Source organism: Panthera tigris, chromosome B2 (genome assembly GCF_018350195.1).
Source record: "Panthera tigris isolate Pti1 chromosome B2, P.tigris_Pti1_mat1.1, whole genome shotgun sequence".
Classification (NCBI taxonomy): domain Eukaryota; kingdom Metazoa; phylum Chordata; class Mammalia; order Carnivora; family Felidae; genus Panthera; species Panthera tigris.
This window is the reverse complement of record NC_056664.1, coordinates 87,847,018-87,853,017: the sequence shown is the minus strand read 5'-3', so window position 1 is coordinate 87,853,017 and position 6,000 is coordinate 87,847,018. Positions and strand designations below refer to the sequence as shown.

General features: G+C 38.2%; 1 long non-coding RNA gene across 1 annotated transcript in view; it reads right to left on the bottom strand.

The window, feature by feature from the left end:
* Nucleotides 1-820: 820 nt before the first annotated feature.
* The window catches only part of LOC122238692, a 163,628-nt gene continuing 158,448 nt past the window's right edge, over nt 821-6,000 (bottom strand). Inside the window, exon 6 of the long non-coding RNA XR_006217755.1 lies at nt 821-1,092. This is a non-coding gene — a long non-coding RNA (uncharacterized LOC122238692). The remainder of the gene's footprint in view (nt 1,093-6,000) is intronic.

The following is a 6,000-nucleotide window of genomic DNA, read 5'->3' as shown; positions in this document are numbered from 1 at the left end:
AGTAGCACAAAATTAAACTGGTGGAGGGACTGTGACTGAGGGCACAGGCCTGCGAATTCTCCAGGTACTATGCTAGATCATTTTTCTTGCCTTATTATTTGATCTTTACAACTATCCTATAAGAGAGTAGTTGTCCTTCTATTATGTATGTGATAACAGAAGGGTTAAGTAACTTGCTCAAGATAGTGGTTGTATCGAACTGATCCATCTGTCTTGCATTCTTTGTACTTGTTAACTTGTGTGTCTGTGAGTTGTCTCCAATGCAATTCAATTCAATCCATACATTCAAATAGTGCTTGATGAGTCCATAAGACATGATGTGCTAGATACTGTCTTGGACCCTAGGAATAAGGAGAACAAGATTTAGCTTTGCCCTCAAAAAGCTCTTACTAGTGAGGTATGCTTCTAGAAGTGTGAAAGTAAGGAGACCTTTCCTGAGAGGAAACAAATAAAGAAAGAGAGAAGTGGAGAACCTTGATCCTGCGACTAGAGGTGAGCAGTGTTTCTAGAAATATCTCTGCACAAACACTTGCTGCACCACTAGTGGGTGGGAGAAACTATCAGTAAATTCTCTATAAAGTATAGGGGTACAGGCAGTGCAACTTTGGTATGGTTACACAGTGTGGTGAAAAGAATGTAGATGTTGAAACCGAACAGACCGTGGCTTGAATTTCAGCTTAGCTAATGGTTATCAATGTGACTTTGGGTCAGTCATTTCACCTCATGTGTGAAATGGATATAACACGATAAGAATTGGATGTGGCCCAAGTAAATAAAAAGCCAACCCGGTGCCTGGTGCATTATGGATACTCGGTATATTTTAGCCATTATTATTATACTTACTTTATTAGATACTGCTAACCCCACTTCTCCATTGAAAATGGGACAACATAACCATACCATAGTAAAAACCCTCAGTCTATCGGAAGTATGATGAGCAGAAGATGGCAGACATAGCAGGAGTGATGCCTTTTGGATGACTACTACCCAGTGGAGTTGCTGGCAGCATCTACATGAGACGAGGTATTTGGTGGTTGTGGCAGAATCCAGGAAAAACCACAGAGCTCAGCAAGAGTTAATGGCACTTGTGTCCTAAGGACAAAGAAAAAGCCAGGGACAAAGGAAGGGGAAAAAGGAGAAGTCATAAGTTAACTTATTCATGGCTATGTTTGAAAATCCATTCACTTATTCATTCACTCTCTCAACAAGTATATATTGGACACCAGCTAGATGCTAAAATATTGCTCTAAGCTGTTTGGATGAGGTAGCTTGATAAGGGAATCAGGAATCCTGCCATCCTCTGTGTCCTCATAGAACTCACAGTCTGATGGAAATGAGGGAGGCAATAAGTAGACTGGCAATAGTCAAGATAACAAGAGAAACCAAAGAGAGGATGTGCTACAACAAGGAGTCTCTAAATTGGAATGCGTGAGGGGAAAAAAACGCAAAAGACCTTTCTTCTTACGCAGTTTGTATGTATATGTTCCTAATATTTAATACAGAAGATGCAGTGCTCCTGTGTCTGGCATGCACAGTAGATGATGCCCTGTGTCCTGAGGGAAAGGCAGATCTCTCTCTCTCTCTCTCTCTCTCTCTCTCTTTCATTTGTGCACTGACTGGTCTTCTGTAAAAGGTCTTGACACATGGACCCTTTGTATGGTGTGCTTTTCAGTCACACTGATGTAAAAATGACTGAACATATAATAAGAAGTCAGCTAATATGTTTTCATCAGAGAAGTCTGAAACATGCATATACAGGCACAGTGAACCTCACCCTGAGTGTAAATTTGGTATTGTTTCTATGCGGCCTTTAGAGATGGCATAGCTGTCATCTGTCTAATGAAATAAATACAATATAACAAAATGAAAACAACGAGGTGAACAACTGAAAACCAGCTTTTAGCGTTTCGGTTTCAAAAATGTTAAACAAGATTTTCAAAAATAATGAAGCACAGTCAATCACAGTGTTCTCGGCCAAAAATTAAAATTAATATAGTTCAGAGGGAGAGCGAAGTTTTATTTACTCAATAAAATAAATACGTTTGAGATATAAGCAGTTACATAACATAACAAACCATAACAAGCAGTGCATCTAGAACACGTTACAGAAAACATAATATTTTAATCACAATGCATTAATAATTTCATGAGCTAAAACTCGCTTATCTTCCACCCTGGAAATGAAAGCACTCATGTTATTAATAAACGTATTTGTTCAGCTTTTTATAATCACTCAGGTTTACAGACATTTTCTTTTCTATACTTTTTAAATTCATGCTTACTCTTTTTAAAAATTAACCTACCAGGTGAAGACATTATTAAAAAGAAAAAAAATCATTCAAATTAGTTTGCACACAAAGACACAGTTCTAGTTCTAAACTTTATTGAATTTTTAAATATTTATTCTCCATGTCTACTGGCATGAGGATGAAGTACACCGTGGTGTGGTGGTCAGGTAGTACAAGCCTCGTATCTAGGTTCTCCGGATTCTGGCTCTCAAGTAATTAGCGTCTGGACGCGGTTGCTCTGCTGTAAAATGGGGTAGAGGTTCTTCACCTGTCTGGTGACAGGTTCTGGGGGAGATAATCCATTGTGGGATGTAGGTGTTCAGGCTATACCCTAAGTGATCAGTTAGATCTTTAGGAGGGATTCCTAAATTTGTTGAGTTAATTTTCAACTTTTTTAGCTATAAATACGAGCATCAAGTCCTTAGCTTTGGCTTTGACTTCACGTCTTTATCTTAAAGAATACATATTGCAAATGTGTTTATCTTCATCTAAATTGAACACCAATATAGTTGTCATTTTGATTATTCTGGGATCCCTCAGCAGACCGTATTTCACCTTATTAGTAATTTGGGAGGGTTAGGGATGAAATCCATGGCCTTTTGAATATATCGAACACACTAATGATCCACTTTCTTTCGACATGCATTTAACACCCATTAACAATCGATGATTTAGTCGTCAGAGGGCAGAGATGGTCCCCATGCAGTGTTCCAGGGCCCTACCAGGCCTTCACTAGAACCTTGCTTTTGAACTGACCCAGATATGGGCAACACTTCTACTAACTGGCAAGATAGGATCATTCGAAATGAAGGCTGGAACTCAGCCAGTCTGTCAGCACAGAAGTCTGCGGCTCATCACAGCACAACCCTCTGAGGCTGTAGATACGTGGAGAATGAATGACAGTCAGATCCCGAAGCCGCTGCTGTACAGTGAACCGAAGAGAAGGCAGGCAACGAAAATAGAAAATAGAAATGCTCTCAGGTTTCATAGCTGCTCACAGTCCAACCACCTGGTGGGCATGGGGGACTGCCGAGGCAGTCAGGGCATTTTGGCATGTGGCAGTCGGAGACTGTTGGTCTTTTTCATAAACATCTGGGCAGTCAAGTCTAAGAGATCCTGAAAATTAAAGAGTCATCTTTACATTTGGAAAGTGTTATTGTACATTGATTTCTTCCTCTACTCTTCCATTTGGAGCACACTCATGATCAGCAATGTCATCTTCGAATACTAAGGGCAGTGGCAAGCTGTGAATTGGCTTTGGGAAGACTTTGCTCATATGTGAGATCTTGCCTACCATGTAAACACAAATGATGCCACTAGAAGAAAGAATGCATTAGAAATTCATTACTTCATATCATCCACGATTTTTATATGAGATGATGTTGTGGGAACAAGAAGATTTCCAATGAGGGTTGTAACTAACTTTTAGAAAATGTATTCATATTGCTAAAAGGGGAAGGTGGGCCTTTGGCTCAAAATGTAACCAGTAGCATATACCAAAGGATGAATAGGATATCAAGATTTTAGCCTTCGTGTAACTTGAACATTTTTATCTCGGCATATTTAAATGCTAGTCTTGAGGTTTGTATTTCCTGTGAAATTTCTTCAGTCATCTTGAGGGGCTGTTACACACCTTCCAATCTTCGTGTAATTAAGGCAGTAGTTTTGTTGTCATCTTGTCACAACTCATGAGAAAAACTGTGAAAACTGACGAGCATATGCAGTAGTAAGTCAGTATTAGACAGCTATATGTAATTTTGCTTTGCATCTTGAGGCACTCCATTGCACTTGTGAATAGTCAGCTGTTCCTTTCCCATTACGTACGTTTTCCCCCCTAAAGATTCTTTTTTTCCCCTTTTCTTTAAACTTACCAAGAGGCATCTCATTCCACTTAATATTCTGGGAACTCAGGTGTTGTTAAATCTAGCAACAAAGTCAATTTAATTTGTCTAGAATTCACTAAAATTAAGACTTTATTCTCTAGTTTTAATGGAATGCTAAATAATATATTATTATAAAATTAACTTAAGTCAGAGCTCGTTCAAATGAATGTGTAAATATTTCACAGTGTTGGCAATCATGCACCGAGAAACTCCTTTGTGCTATTTAATGATGTTTTTTTGGCAAAAACAGGTGCTGTCACATGGACAGTGATAACACAGAATTTAAACAATAAATTATATACCTGTATCTTTATTATTTGATGAGCCTTAGAGCCTTCTACACATTAGAAAATTTTTTCTTGGCTCATATTGCTATTAAATACTGAAAACGTGTTATAAGTTTCTAGCAGTTAAAAATGACCAATCATTCATTACTAAACCAAGAAGTCCTTCAAGGAGAGTCCCAGCAAGTTGAATTTATTGAAATTTATTATCACTTAGAGCAGAGATCTATTGTCAACATCACAGTAAACATAGTTGAAAAACAAAATTACAATTGGGGATGTTTGTGGGCAGAGAGTGACATTAAATTCCCAAACATAAAAGACCTCACAATGACTTCACAGACATAAAATTGGGCATGACTGGCTGGAGCAGTACGGATTAGAAAGACCCGAGAACTAACCATGAGTCAGCAATGCTTGTCGGTAATTGATTATGGTCTCAAAGATGTATAAATAAGGACACGGCATCACGGGCTCCACATATCCCAGACTGACTAAGCCTATCGTTTTGCCTATTTTTGAACTCTGTATTTTAATCAATTGACAAGGGCATAGAGAAGAAAAATGGGCATAATGGAAGTGTTGAAAAATGCATGGTAAAGCATAGTGCAGAATGGAATTCAGTTTGAAATCTAGAATAAAATATATAGAACATAATATACCATATATATAGTATATATGTAGAATATAATATATGGAAAATAATATAATGTTTTGTAATAATCTGTAATATTTGTTCCCATAAAAGAAAACTTCTTGATTAAAGTAAAAATACGCTGGGACATTTAAGAAGTTAAGGGGAACAAAGGAGACCACACTATTTATTGTTCAGGCAGCACATGAGCAAAGTTCTTCACTTAAGATGGTTTGGTGAGATTCCTGGAAGACACAGGACAGTTGAAGAACTAGGCCTTTTACCTTTACAGATACCTTTGGCATCTGTAGCCAAAGTCTAAATTTTACTCATTTCAACCTGCCTTTTTGAGATCTGTAGGTCTATGTGTCTTTAACAACTAAAAAGAAATACTATGATGCCCTGCAAGGCATCTGAGTCAGTTTCAGTGTAATTTACCATCCTGTTTTGTCCTGCCTCCTTCTGCTTGCCATCTTCTATTCCTGACTTCCATTCTGTAGAATGCATCTAGCATTTCCCGTGTTGTGCTTGCTCAGCTCCAACAGTCAGTGGCAATCTAGCTGTGGCAAAAAGTATCATGTTGTAAAACCCAATGCTTTCCTCCTCTTTATCCTCTGTTCTCTTTTTTCATAATTTCCAAGCAAAGAAAGACAGATTCTTCCTGGTTTTTATCACCTCTTCATTTCTTATCATTACAAATGCTTTCAGGTTTCTCTGTGGAGTATCTTTGGTGCTATTCTTCCTACAGCCTAGAAGAATCAACTTCTGCCTAAAATACTTTCTTCTCTGACATTCGTACCTGCTTAGAAGTGTGGCACGTTCTTCTTGGCCTTTGGTAACAGAGGGGCTGACACCAGTGCTTACATGACTGAAATTCCTGAGAATGTTGAGATTAAGATTGTTGCGAATCT